At 43.7% G+C, this 13,655-nt stretch overlaps 1 long non-coding RNA gene across 2 annotated transcripts; it reads right to left on the minus strand.

Moving 5' to 3' along the window:
- Positions 1 to 210: 210 nt before the first annotated feature.
- Positions 211 to 6,923, minus strand: LOC148006676 (uncharacterized). Of its 2 annotated transcripts, none has more exons than XR_015671337.1 (2): positions 4,044 to 6,923; positions 211 to 2,936 (listed from the first exon to the last, which is right to left on the minus strand). It is a non-coding gene; the product is annotated as an uncharacterized LOC148006676 (long non-coding RNA). The 2 variants fall into 2 exon arrangements; XR_015671336.1 differs by having other exon boundaries at positions 211 to 3,171.
- Positions 6,924 to 13,655: the final 6,732 nt, after the last annotated feature.

Genomic DNA, 13,655 nt, shown 5'->3' on the forward strand with positions numbered 1-13,655 from the left:
GGTGCTGCCCAGGGGCTCTCTGCAGCGGCAGCAACCAGGTAGACCTGTGCCGCCCCTTCCGGGAGCTTCAGTGCACCAGGGTTCCAGATGGTCTTTGGCTTTTTCCTCTGGTGTCAGAGATGTGTGTGCAGGTGAAAGATCCCACGCAGAGAGACCCTTACTCAAGTCTTGGGAAATTGCGGACCCCAGACACAGAGAGACCATTTTGGATGTAATAAGCAAAGGCGAGGTTTATTACGGAGACCTATTACAGAGATCTCCGGGCCGACACATATCCCGCGCAGGAGACAGAGGTGTCGGCCCCGAAACTCAAAAGTCAGAGGGTTATATAGAGAAGGCTAGGGGGTTTTGGCGTGGTTACATACAATTGGCTCATTCAAACATAGCAGTGAGAACAAAGCAGAAAGAGTACGTGCTAGAAGTCAGGGGCTTATCAGGGGCCGGAGGATGGCCCTCAGTGAGCTGGGGGGAGATGTCTTCCTGCCAGACGTCCCATGAATCAGTCCCATTAACTCAGGCTGGTTCCTGCATTCCTTTTCTTTATGGCTTGTCAGTCCTGCCTGAACAGTGTTTCCTATGCTCCTTTATCTTTATGGCCTGCTAGTCCTGGCTGCAGGGCTTAGCCCTGGGTCTGTGGCCTTTTGGGGTTTATTCTTTTAATTTTTATATTTTTAAACCTAGAATTCGTATAATTTTCTTTTCATTCCCGTCTTCTCCTACTAAATAATTCTAATCTTAGAATTTTGATATCAAGTCTTATTTGGTCTCACCAGTTGTCCTAACTGACTGGTACTGTTGTCTCACAACCATCAACCGCACAGCACCCACTCAATTTTTAACAAAAGCAATTAACCTGTTTGTCACGCAGAAGCCAAAAACTAAAACCAAGAAAATTATTAATAATGGCCCAGCTGTAGCAGAGTGTAGGGTAGTCATCCAGGGAGATCTACTAAACTAGCTCTCGAACCATCTCTGATGTGTTTTTCTGTCTGTCTTTTGTCTAACCTTTTTTTAAGTTTATTTATGGAGTCTTTAATTATTCTTGAATGGTCTGTATAGAAGCAACATTTTTCTTTCAGTATAGCACACAGACTCCTTCTTTAAGGAATATCAGGTCTAATCTTTTTCTATTTTGAAGGACTACCTCTGAGAGGGAGGTTAGGTATTCTTGGAGGTCAGCTAAAAAGTCTTTTATTTTTTTTATATCTGAGTCAATGGCAGTTCTGAATTCTCTATAAGCTTTGTATTGTAGGGCAACAGCAGATGTCCTTGTGCTGTCCTTGCAGCACCTAGATAGCCCTAGCCCTAAGTAATTTTTAACTCTTTTTTTATTAAGTTTTTAGCATCAGGATTCTATCTGGACACTATCTGAACCTATATATCAAGGTCATGACTGTCTTTCAGAACTTTTAAACTTATATAGGTAGTGATCCCTGAGGCACAGTCCCAAGAAGTGTTAGGAGTATTAACATATGTAATGTTACATCATTTGTAATAGAAATCAAGCCTATCCCCACACCTATCTCGATGGAACCCAGGACAAACATGACTGAATTTCCCTCTAGGTCCCAGCTCTCAGCCCTAACAGCTAGTACACGGCTGGTGAGGGCTGAGAATTGACGGCTGTCAGGGTGGTCAGCAGCACCAGGTACGGTCCTTTCTAGCGAGGCTCGAGTGTCTGGGCTCAGTGTAGCTGCTTCCGACCTGGAACTGATGAGATGTCTCAGAGGTCCCCGAGGCATAGGCTGCTGTCAGCTGTGAGCAGATTTTTTTCTGTATCACCTGTAGGTCTTTTAGCCTGGCACACAAATCATTATTACTATGGCACTATGACATGTTGGTTCAGTAACATCATCTAATACAGTCAGGGGAGCTGAGGCCCCATATAAGATCTCAAAGGGGGTAAGGCTGAATCTGGAAGGGGTATTTCTTGCTCTGAAGAGAGCAAGAGGGAAGGAGTGTCACCCAGTCTGTGCCAGTCTCCATGGTCAATTTGTTTAGGGTCTCTTTTAGAGTTCTGTTTATTTACTCTACCTGTCTTGAACTTTGAGGTCTGTAAATATAATGTAATTTCTAATCGACCTCTAAATACTTGGCCACACCCTGGCTTACCTTGGCAACGAAAGTAGGACCGTTGTCTGACCAGATTACCTTGGGCATTCCAGACCTGGGGAAGATTTCTTTCAGTATCTTCTTGATGATTGTAGAGGCCGTCTCTCGTTTGGTGAGGAAAGCTTCTATCTATTTCTGAAAAAGTATCTACAAGCACTAGGAGATTATATTTTTCTGGTTTTATCTCAGTGAAGTTCACTTCGACTTTTCATTAAACTCTCTAGGTCTCTTTGTCCTGTTTGTTTGTTAAGCATTTATTTACTGACGTATCTTATATTTTTTTACTGTCTCTCTTGGCTAAAATCTTAAAGTCTATTATATATATTTTAACTATTTGGACAAACTTCTTATCTCTTAAATGAGTCTATTTTTTTATTTGGCAAAGTGAGTCTTTTGTTTGTTCTTTGGGGGGGTATAGCTTTCTCCCCAAGTGTGTCATTGTCCTTTTATCTTTTAAACAACTTGGGCCTTTTCTTCTGTTGTACATTCTAAGTGAGGCCATCCCTTAGTCTAATCTCAGTTCTCAGTGGCTGTTTCTTGTAGGCCTGTAACCAGGATAGGCTCCTGTATAGCCATTTCCTGAGCCACTTTATCTGTTTTGTTATTGTCCCATGTCACTGAATCACTTCCCTCCTGATATCCTGAGCAATGAATAGTACTCACAGTTGTTGGCTTCATCAGGGCATCTAAGAGATGGCAAAGACATCTGTGGCGCTGATGTGCTGGGGGGGTAGAGGTTCAGCCATCCCAGATGACATTGTGTTGTCCACCATGGCAGCACCCACTTGTCTCTGACCTTCATTCATGAAGAGAACTGTTCCCGTCTGTGGACAAGGTCCTCGGCTTTCAGCAGGGGTCAATCAGCCAGTCACAGAGGTCTTTCCTCCACCCATGGGCTTCTGTCAGTGTTTGAAACTCGTGCTGTGGTGGCTCCAGGTCCGGATTGGGCAGCAAGGTGACCAGATTGTCCCCAACCGGTGGAGAATCTAGTCCATGGCAGCTGACCAGTGGTCCCATCTTTTGGGACACTCTATCAGCCACTCTATCACAGTTTAAGTCCTGGATTGGGTGATAATTGTTAGTGCCCGGCTGGCAGGAACGGTGTGTTCCAGGCAGAAAAGCACTAAGCCATTCATCTCTCAGCATCAGTTACTGGTGTACTGAGACAGGTCTTAAGCTCCACATACACAGTCTATAGATATGTATACACATGGCCTCATCCAGCCATTTCAGCCCACGCAAGCCAATTTGGAGAGCAATTTTCTCATGATCAAGGGATAGGGGCAGTCAGGGATGACCATGAATTAGTGGGTGGGTTACCCGGCCCACACCAAGGTCCACTGTTCTTCGGGCAGTCCATAAGTATTGTTCGTTGTCAGTAGCTCCTTGCACTCAAGGTCTTTGGATATTGGCCCACAGGGGGGCATAGGAGCACAGAGCATTGGGTCCCTGTAGCCACAAAACAACTGGGCGGGCTTCCCTTCTATCTCTGTGCATAGCCAGCACCAAGAGGCTCTCCAGTGTCCCCTCTTGTTCTTTCTGGGGCAGTCCCCGACCCAATGTCCTTTTTCTTCGTATTAGGCACACTGATCTTTAGCCAGGAATTCTTTTCTGTTGCCAGGTACTATCTTTCTAGGTTCCCTAACTACTGTGGCCAGTATATGTTCCTCTCTTGTCTTTTATCTCTCTTTAGCTCTCTAACTTCCTCTTCTTTTTGTCTCTTTTCTTCTCTAGTTTTTTGTTCTTTTTATCTCTTTCTTTTTTAACCTTATTTTCTCTGTAACTTATATTAACTCTCAGCAACTTAACCCTTTAAATTTTTGTAACTTTTTCTTTATATCCTTTTTTTATCTTAGCCAGATTGGTGGGGCATTTTCTAGCCCCTCAGAGACCCACCCTTGGAGCCTGGCAGCAGACCTGGCACTCCCTACCTTTAGGTGTCTGAAGAGAGCAGGCAGAAGTGAGGGCCTTCTATCCATCTCTGGAACACTTTTTCTGGCCTCTAGTAGGATTCCGTCTTTCCTCGGTGGTAAAGGAGACCTGTAACAGTTACTAACAAGCATCTTAAATGGGATGGTGAGAAAACAAGGGAATCTTGAGAATAGAGGTCCACTGAAGAGGGCAAATAGCATTTAGTCACACAGCTAAGCCAGGAGGCTTTCTTGGGACAAAAAGACCTTGTGTCTGTGAAACAGAAAAGTGAGCAGAGGGGCAGCCTATCTGCTACCGGTTGTCTCTCTGGACTTAGATTTTCCCTTAAGGAGTACCTTCCTTTAGTGCCAGCTCAGTGGCTTTATCACTCAAGAGACCCATCCTCTAAATGACACTAGGCTTCCAGTAAGAACTAATAACAAAAGGATGGAGAGACGGTTAGAACCTGAGTGTTAGATACTAAGCAGCTGACAAAAGAATTGTAAATAGTTCACCTGGGGCTTTCAGGACCTCAGTAGCAGCCCTTTACCAAACTTTCTCAGTGGGCTAAAGGCCCATGGAAAAGAAAACATTAATCCTGACCTTAGCCACAGCCAAAGCCTGAATTTTAAATTTTGACTGGCAAAACAAAACAAAGTTCTTTACAGTTTGTTGAAGATTTTTTGAAACTATTTTAGGGGCTTCTCTGCCCCCCAACCTGGGACATTTCTACCACAGGGGCAGGAACTGGCTGCTGTGGGGATAGGATCAAAGGCATTCTCCATGCTAATGATGACCAGTGAGAAAAGTAATTTAATGCTGGAGACTGGCTCCTCTCTTGGAATAGGGCCAGCAGATAAGGCAGGCTCTTTAAAGAACTTTTTTTTAATGAGCACTCTCTTTCTGTGAGCAAGAGTTGAAGGTCTGGCCACTAAAAGCAGAAATTCTTTTCTTGTTCTTGTTTTCCTTAGAGTCCTCCCCCACCTCACTCTCAGCCTTTTTAGATCATTTTTCCTGTAGCATTTCTAACACAGCCTGTCCCTTTTTCATATCCTGTTGACAGCATTTCTGATCTTTTAGGCAGCTACGCACTAAGTGTCATACCGGCTGAAACTCCGCCTTTAAGATTCTTTGTTCCCAAACAAAATTTAAATCTTTTTTTTTTAGCTTATCTCAGCTGTCCACCGTGAGATTCCCAGAGATCGCGAACCAAGGTGTAGTAATTTACTAAGAAATCTCTCTATAGTGTTTCTTTTTACCTTAAGCTTTTTCCTTTTAAACAGCTCCTGAAGAGCCAGAAAAATTGGGTGAGACTTGAGAAGTCCCCATGTTCGCTGCAGCAGCTCTGCAGCTAATTTCGCTCCCCCCTACTGTGTGTTGGGAGCACAAACACAGATAAAACACTATGTTTTAAAAACTTAACGTTGGCTATCAACCAACACACCACCACTAGAGCGGCGTCCATAAAATTAAGTTTCTTACTCACTATACTTGTTTTATACCGGAGGCCTAATCTGGGGAACTTTTTTTTTTTTTTTTTTTTTTTTTTTTTTTTTTTTTTTTTTTTTTTACGAGCGGTTTTGTCCTCAAGGTTTTTGCTAATGTCTGTTTACACAACTGTTAACAGCAGCTAGGCTGATCAAGGGGAGTAAAGGGAGGCGCATCTCTCTTTGGGGAGGAGGCTCAAGAGAGAAAGACAAAACTCCCTGGCAGAAAACAATTTTTCTCAAGCAAATTATTTTTAACTCTTAACTTAAGCACCAAGAGGACCAAGTAAAACTCTTTGACGAACAAAGCAAACAGTTTCATGATTTCAAACACAGTCATCAGTCCAAGATTTTAAACACAGTCGTCAGTCCAAATTCGAACACAGTCGTCAGTCCAAAATTCAAAAACGAAACAAAAGCCAAAAAGACACTCGACAATACCACAGAAAACAAGCCAGACAAACAAGACCAAGACAAAGCATCTTATAACCAACTTTCACAGATGCCTGGTACCTTCAGTACGTGGCCCAAACTGTAGCTTAACCTTAGCTGCTTTTGGGATGAGATGGACCATCTGATTCCACCTCCCAACAGGATTCCAGAGTGTCCTCTTGTCCTAACGACTAAGCACACTTGTCCGTGCCTATATTTAAATAGGCAGCCGAACTCGACCTCTGACGGAGTGGGATTCCTCGTCCACTCCCGCCTAGGTAAAAGGAGCATTCCATCTCCTTTGTTCCAGAAAACCAGAGTCAGGTCCTCCTGACTGTCCATAGCCGGGCTCTCCCGACTGTTCTCCGCCCGTGGAACGTCTTCCAGGGGCTGCAGCCTTGCGGGCCCGGGGCGTCCCCCCTTCCGCAGCCAGAGGGTCCTCACGAACCACAAAGGCAGCTGCACTGAGTGGGGATACACATCCACTCTCCTAGAACAGGGCAGGAACACACATCCACCCTCCTAGCACAGGGCAGGAATACACATCCACCCTCTCAGCACAAGGCAGGAACACACATCTGCCCTCTTACCACAGGGCAGGAATACCCATCTGTCCTCTTAACACTGACCAGTATTAAGACACACATATACACACACACACACACACACACGGTGGAACCAAAACAGAGACAGACACAGACTGACAAATGCGGCGCCGCTCACACAGAAACACTCAGACAAACATCCAACTCACCTCCAAGGGGTCTTCGGAGTCTGGGGTGGTCGCGAAGATCCCGGACGAGCCCCCATAAATATGAAAGATCCCACGCAGAGAGACCCTTACTCAAGTCTTGGGAAATTGCGGACCCCAGACACAGAGAGACCATTTTGGATGTAATAAGCAAAGGCGAGGTTTATTACGGAGACCTATTACAGAGATCTCCGGGCCGACACATATCCCGCGCAGGAGACAGAGGTGTCGGCCCCGAAACTCAAAAGTCAGAGGGTTATATAGAGAAGGCTAGGGGGTTTTGGCGTGGTTACATACAATTGGCTCATTCAAACATAGCAGTGAGAACAAAGCAGAAAGAGTACGTGCTAGAAGTCAGGGGCTTATCAGGGGCCGGAGGATGGCCCTCAGTGAGCTGGGGGGAGATGTCTTCCTGCCAGACGTCCCATGAATCAGTCCCATTAACTCAGGCTGGTTCCTGCATTCCTTTTCTTTATGGCTTGTCAGTCCTGCCTGAACAGTGTTTCCTGTGCTCCTTTATCTTTATGGCCTGCTAGTCCTGGCTGCAGGGCTTAGCCCTGGGTCTGTGGCCTTTTGGGGTTTATTCTTTTAATTTTTATATTTTTAAACCTAGAATTCGTATAATTTTCTTTTCACAGGGAGCAGTCTCTTCTGGTTTCCCAGGCTTGTCTGCCTCTCTGAAGGTTTAGCTCTCCCTCCCATGGGATTTGGGTGCAGAGAACTGTTTATCTGGTCTGTTTCTTTCCGGTTCCGGTGGTGTCTCAGGCAGGTGTCCTGCTGCTCCTGGGCCCTCCTCCACGGGAGCCCAGAGGCCTTATACAGTTTCCTCTTGGGCCAGGGATGTGGGCAGGGGTGAGCAGTGTTGTTGGTCTCTTCTGCTCTGCAGCCTCAGGAGTGCCCACCTGACCAGGCGGTTGGGTCTCTCTCTCACCGGGTCTGGGAGCAGAGAGCTGCTGAGGGCCGGGATCCTTGGGTGTGGGACTTCCGGTAAACACAGAACGTGCCCGGTCCTAGAGAAATTCTGCTTCCGTGTGTCCCAAGCTCACCAGGCAGCTTTCTTGAAGCAGAAAATTTGGTCTTACCTGTGGTCCCGAGGCTCAGGTTCGCTCATGGGGTGCTGCCCAGGGGCTCTCTGCAGCGGCAGCAACCAGGAAGACCTGTGCTGCCCCTTCTGGGAGCTTCAGTGCACCAGGGTTCCAGATGGTCTTTGGCTTTTTCCTCTGGCGTCAGAGATGTGTGTGCAGGGAGCAGTCTCTTCTGGTTTCCCAGGCTTGTCTGCCTCTCTGAAGGTTTAGCTCTCCCTCCCACGGGATTTGGGTGCAGAGAACTGTTTATCCGGTCTGTTTCTTTCCGGTTCCGGTGGTGTCTCTCCTACTCCCCTTTTCTACTCACCCTCCCCTCTTCCACCTGTGATTATTTTCTTCTCTCTTCTGAGTGGTACTGAAGCATCCTTTCTTAGGTCTTCCTTCTTGTTAAATTTTATATGGTCTGTGGATTGTATCATGGATTTTCTGTACTTTTTTGATAATATCCAAGTGTTAGTGAGTATATATACCTTGCATGTCCTAGGGCTGGGTTGCCTCACTTAGGATGATAATTTCTAGTTCCATCCATTTACTGTCAAAATTCATAATGTCATTGTTTTTAATAGCTTAATAGTAGTCTATTATGTAAATAAACCACATTTCCTGTCTTCATTCTTCATTGAGGAGCAGCTGCATTGTTTTCAGCACCTAGAATGAATAGTAGAATTGATTCATGCACAAAAAGGTTTATCAAGAACGTACAATTCATATCTCAGAACTGAAAAAGGCAAGTTTTTCAGATCATAAGAAAATATACAATAACTAATGTTAAAATATTTGGAGATTTAAATAAAAGACAAATATTCTGATGAAAGTAAAATTTACCAAAATAATTACAAAAATAACATTCAAAATCATTTTTTTTATTAACTTGAGTATTTCTTATATACATTTTGAGTGTTATTCCCTTTCCCGGTTTCCGGGCAAACATCCCCCTCCCCCCTCCACTTCTTTATGGGTGTTACCCTCCCCATCCTCCCCCCCTTGCCGCCCTCCCCCCAACAGTCTAGTTCACTGTGGGTTCAGTCTTAGAAGGACCCAGGGCTTCCCCTTCCACTGGTGCTCTTACTAGGATATTCATTGCTACCTATGAGATCAGAGTCCAAGGTCAGTCCATGTATAGTCTTTAGGTAGTGGCTTTGTCCCTGGAAGCTCTGGTTGCTTGGCATTGTTGTACATATGGGGTCTCGAGCCCCTTCAAGCTCTTCCAGTTCTTTCTCTGATTCCTTCAGCGGGGGTCCTATTCTCAATTCAGTGGTATGTCAAAATCATTTTTAAAATTGAGTCCTTAGATAAAAAATTGAACAGAAAGAAAATGCCAGTTTTTGAATATTTCATTCGTTAATCCTTTCAGTAGTTAAGGGATAAATGAACCCCCTAAAATCAGTTTTTCCAGAGTTAAAGAGAAAGTTTCCTAGATTAAATTAGGAGGTCAATGTGATGATATCGCCAACAACTTGAAAGGCCAATGAAGGAAATGAAAATCACATTCCTAATTCACTTCTGATTGTGGACATAAAATTCCTAAATAGCATTAGAGAATTGAACCCAAAACATGTTGAGTGAATAATAAATGATGTTCTACTTAAACCAATATCAGGGTATAAGATTGATTAGCAGTTTAAAAAGTGGTTGTTATAATATACCATGTTAATGGAGCTACAGATAAACATATATATGTTCATTAAATATAACAGTTGTTGATAAAATTCAATAATAAATAAATTTAACAATACATTAAAATAAATACAATAATTTCCTTTTTCACTTTAAAATATAAATTTATTTTTAAGACATGCATAAGAATTATATATATTTTACCCCATAAAATTCTAGACTTTTTACCTCAGACATTTTTTTTCCAATTTTATGGGCTGATATGTGTATAATATTTTTTCTTTGATTGGATATTTAATTTATTTTCATTTCAAATGTTGTCCCCTGTACTGGCTGGTATGTGTGTCAACTTGACACAAGCTGGAGTTATCACAGAGAAAGGAGCTTCAGTTGAGGTAATGCTTCCACAATACTGTAAGGCACTTTCTCAACTACTGATCAAGGAGGGAAGACTCAGCACATTGTTGGTGGTGCCTTCCATGGCCTAGTAGTCTTGGGTTCTATAAGAGAGCAAGCAAGCCAGTAAGTAACATCTCTACATGCCTCTGAATCATTTCCTGCTTCCTGCTCTATGTGAGTTCTAGTCCTGACTCCCTTTGGTGTTGAACAGCAATGTGAATATGTAAACTGAATAAAAACCCTTTCCTCCAAAACTTGTTTCTTTTTTTTTTCTTTTAACTGTTGGATTTATTTATTTTTTTTTATTAACTTGAGTATTTCTTTTTTTTTTTTTGAGATTCCATTTTATTTTATTTTTTTTATATTTCTTTTTTTTGTATTTTTTTTTAATTAACTTGAGTATTTCTTATATACATTTCAAGTGTTATTCCCTTTCCCGGTTTCCGGGCAAAATCCCCCTCCCCCCTCCCCTTCCTTATGGGTGTTCCCCTCCCAACCCTCCCCCCATTGCCGCCCTACCCCCATAGTCTAGTTCACTGGGGGTTCAGTCTTAGCAGGACCCAGGGCTTCCCCTTCCACTGGTGCTCTTACTAGGATATTCATTGCTACCTATGGGGTCAGAGTCCAGGGTCTTTCTTATATACATTTCAAGTGTTATTCCCTTTCCCAGTTTCCGGGCAAACATCCCCCTCCCCCCTCCCCTTCCTTATGGGTGTTCCCCTCCCAACCCTCCCCCACATTGCCGCCCTCCCCCCATAGTCTAGTTCACTGGGGGTTCAGTCTTAGCAGGACCCAGGGCTTCCCCTTCCACTGGTGCTCTTACTAGGATATTCATTGCTACCTATGGGGTCAGAGTCCAGGGTCAGTCCATGTATAGTATTTAGGTAGTGGCTTAGTCCCTGGAAGCTCTGGTTGCTTGGCATTGTTGTACTTTTGGGGTCTCGAGCCCCTTCAAGCTCTTCCAGTTCTTTCTCTGATTCCTTCAACGGGGGACCTATTCTCAGTTCAGTGGTTTGCTGCTGGCATTCGCCTCTGTATTTGCTGTATTCTGGCTGTGTCTCTCAGGAGCGATCTACATCCGGCTCCTGTCAGTCTGCACTTCTTTGCTTCATCCATCTTGTCTAATTGGGTGGCTCTATATGTATGGGCCACATGTGGGGCAGGCTCTGAATGGGTGTTCCTTCAGTCTCTGTTTTAATCTTTGCCTCTCCCTTCCCTGCCAAGGGTATTCTTTTTCTTCATTTAAAGAAGGAGTGAAGCATTCACATTTTGATCATCCGTCTTGAGTTTCCTTTGTTCTAGGGATCTAGGGTAATTCAAGCATTTGGGCTAATAGCCACTTATCAATGAGTGCATACCATGTATGTCTTTCTGTGATTGGGTTAGCTCACTCAGGATGATATTTTCCAGTTCCAACCATTTGCCTACGAATTTCATAAACTCGTTGTTTTTGATAGCTGAGTAATATTCCATTGTGTAGATGTACCACATTTTCTGTATCCATTCCTCTGTTGAAGGGCATCTGGGTTCTTTCCAGTTTCTAGCTATTATAAATAAGGCTGCGATGAACATAGTGGAGCACGTGTCTCTTTTATATGTTGAGGCATCTTTTGGGTATATGCCCAAGAGAGGTATAGCTGGATCCTCAGGCAGTTCAATGTCCAATTTTCTGAGGAACCTCCAGACTGATTTCCAGAATGGTTTTACCAGTCTGCAATCCCACCAACAATGGAGGAGTGTTCCTCTTTCTCCACATCCTCGCCAGCATCTGCTGTCACCTGAGTTTTTGATCTTAGCCATTCTCACTGGTGTGAGGTGAAATCTCAGGGTTGTTTTGATTTGCATTTCCCTTATGACTAAAGATGTTGAACATTTCTTTAGGTGTTTCTCACCATTCGGCATTCCTCAGCTGTGAATTCTTTGTTTAGCTCTGAACCCCATTTTTTAATATGGTTATTTGTCTCCCTGCGGTCTAACTTCTTGAGTTCTTTGTATATTTTGGATATAAGGCCTCTATCTGTTGTAGGATTGGTAAAGATCTTTTCCCAATCTGTTGGTTGCCGTTTTGTCCTAACCACAGTGTCCTTTGCCTTACAGAAGCTTTGCAGTTTTATGAGATCCCATTTGTCGATTCTTGATCTTAGAGAATAAGCCATTGGTGTTTTGTTCAGGAAATTTTTTCCAGTGCCCAGGTGTTCCAGATGCTTCCCTAGTGTTTCTTCTATTAGTTTGAGTGTGTCTGGTTTGATGTGGAGGTCCTTGATCCACTTGGACTTAAGCTTTGTACAGGGTGATAAGGATGGTTCGATCTGCATTCTTCTACATGTTGCCCTCCAGTTGAACCAGCACCATTTGGTGAAAATGCTATCTTTTTTCCATTGGATGGTTTTGGCTCCTTTGTCAAAAATCAAGTGACCATAGGTGTGTTGGTTCATTTCTGGGTCTTCAATTCTATTCCATTGGTCTATCTGTCTGTCTCTGTACCAATACCATGCAGTTTTTATCACTATTGCTCTGTAATACTGCTTGAGTTCAGGGATAGTGATTCCCCCTGAAGTCCTTTTATTGTTGAGGATAGCTTTAGCTATCCTGGGTCACAACTTGTTTCTTGATCATGATGTTTGTGCAGGAATAGAAACCCTGACTAAGACATCGCCTTTCATTGTTTCCCCTACAGAAAAACCCTGTCCTCTCTCCACACTCCCTCCCTCCATGATGGTGCTCCCCATTCCCCACCCCAACCCCCATCCAACCAACCACAAACCCCCTCCCTCCTCCAAACCCAGGCATTCCCCTTGACTGGGCATCCAGCCTTCACAGGACCATGGGCCTCTCCTCCCATTGATGCCTTAGGAGGCACATCCTCGGCTACATATGTGGCTGGAGCCATGGGTCCCTCCATGTGTACTCTTTGGTTAGCAGTTTAATACCTGGGAACTCTGGGGTGCCTGGTTGGTTGATATTGTTGTTCTTGCTATGGAGTTGCAAACTCCCTCAGTTACCTCAGTTCTTTCTCTGACACCTCTATTGGGAACCCAGTTCTCAGTCCTGTGTTTGGCTGCAAGCACCCAACTCTGGTTTGTCAGGCTCCAGCAATGCCTCTCATGTGACAGCTATATTAGGCTCCTGTGACCATGCACCTCTTGGCATTCCCAATACTGACTAGGTTTAGTGACTGTATGTGTGATAGATACCCCTGTTTGGCATTATCTGGATGGCCTTTCCTTCAGGTTCTACTCCGCATTTTGTCTCTGTATTTCCACCTGTGAGTATATTGTTACTGCCTCTGAGAAGTACTAAAGAATCCAGAATTTTGTCTTTCTTCTTCTTGAGCTTCATGTATTCTGTAGATTGTATATTGGGTATTCCAAGTTTTTGGGCTAATATCCACTTATCAGTGGGGATATATCTTATGGCTTCTTTTGTGATTAGGTTACCTCACTCAGGATATTTTTCTAGTTCCATCCATTTGCCTGAGAATTTCATGAAGTCTGCCTCCAGCTGCATATGTAGCAGAGAATAGCCTTGTAGGGCACCAATGGGAGGAGAAGCTCATGGTCTTGTTAAGACTCAACTCCCTACTATAAGGTATTGTCAGGGTGGGGAGGCAGGAAGGGGTGAATAGATGGGTGGGGGAACACCCTCACAGAAGAAGAGGAAGGGGAGATGGGATAGGGGATTTATGGATGAGAAACTAGGAAAGGGGATAACATCTGAAGTGTAAATAAATAAAAAAATATCAAAATTTCAAAAAGGGAAAAATTAAAAAGTAAATAAAAATAAAAAGTAAAAAAGATAAATAAAAATCACATTTAAAAAAAGAAAAACATAGAATTTCATGAAGTCATTGTTTTTAATAGC

Source organism: Rattus norvegicus, chromosome 2, assembly GCF_021556685.1.
Source record: "Rattus norvegicus strain SHRSP/BbbUtx chromosome 2, alternate assembly SHRSP_T2T, whole genome shotgun sequence".
Classification (NCBI taxonomy): Eukaryota; Metazoa; Chordata; class Mammalia; order Rodentia; family Muridae; genus Rattus; species Rattus norvegicus.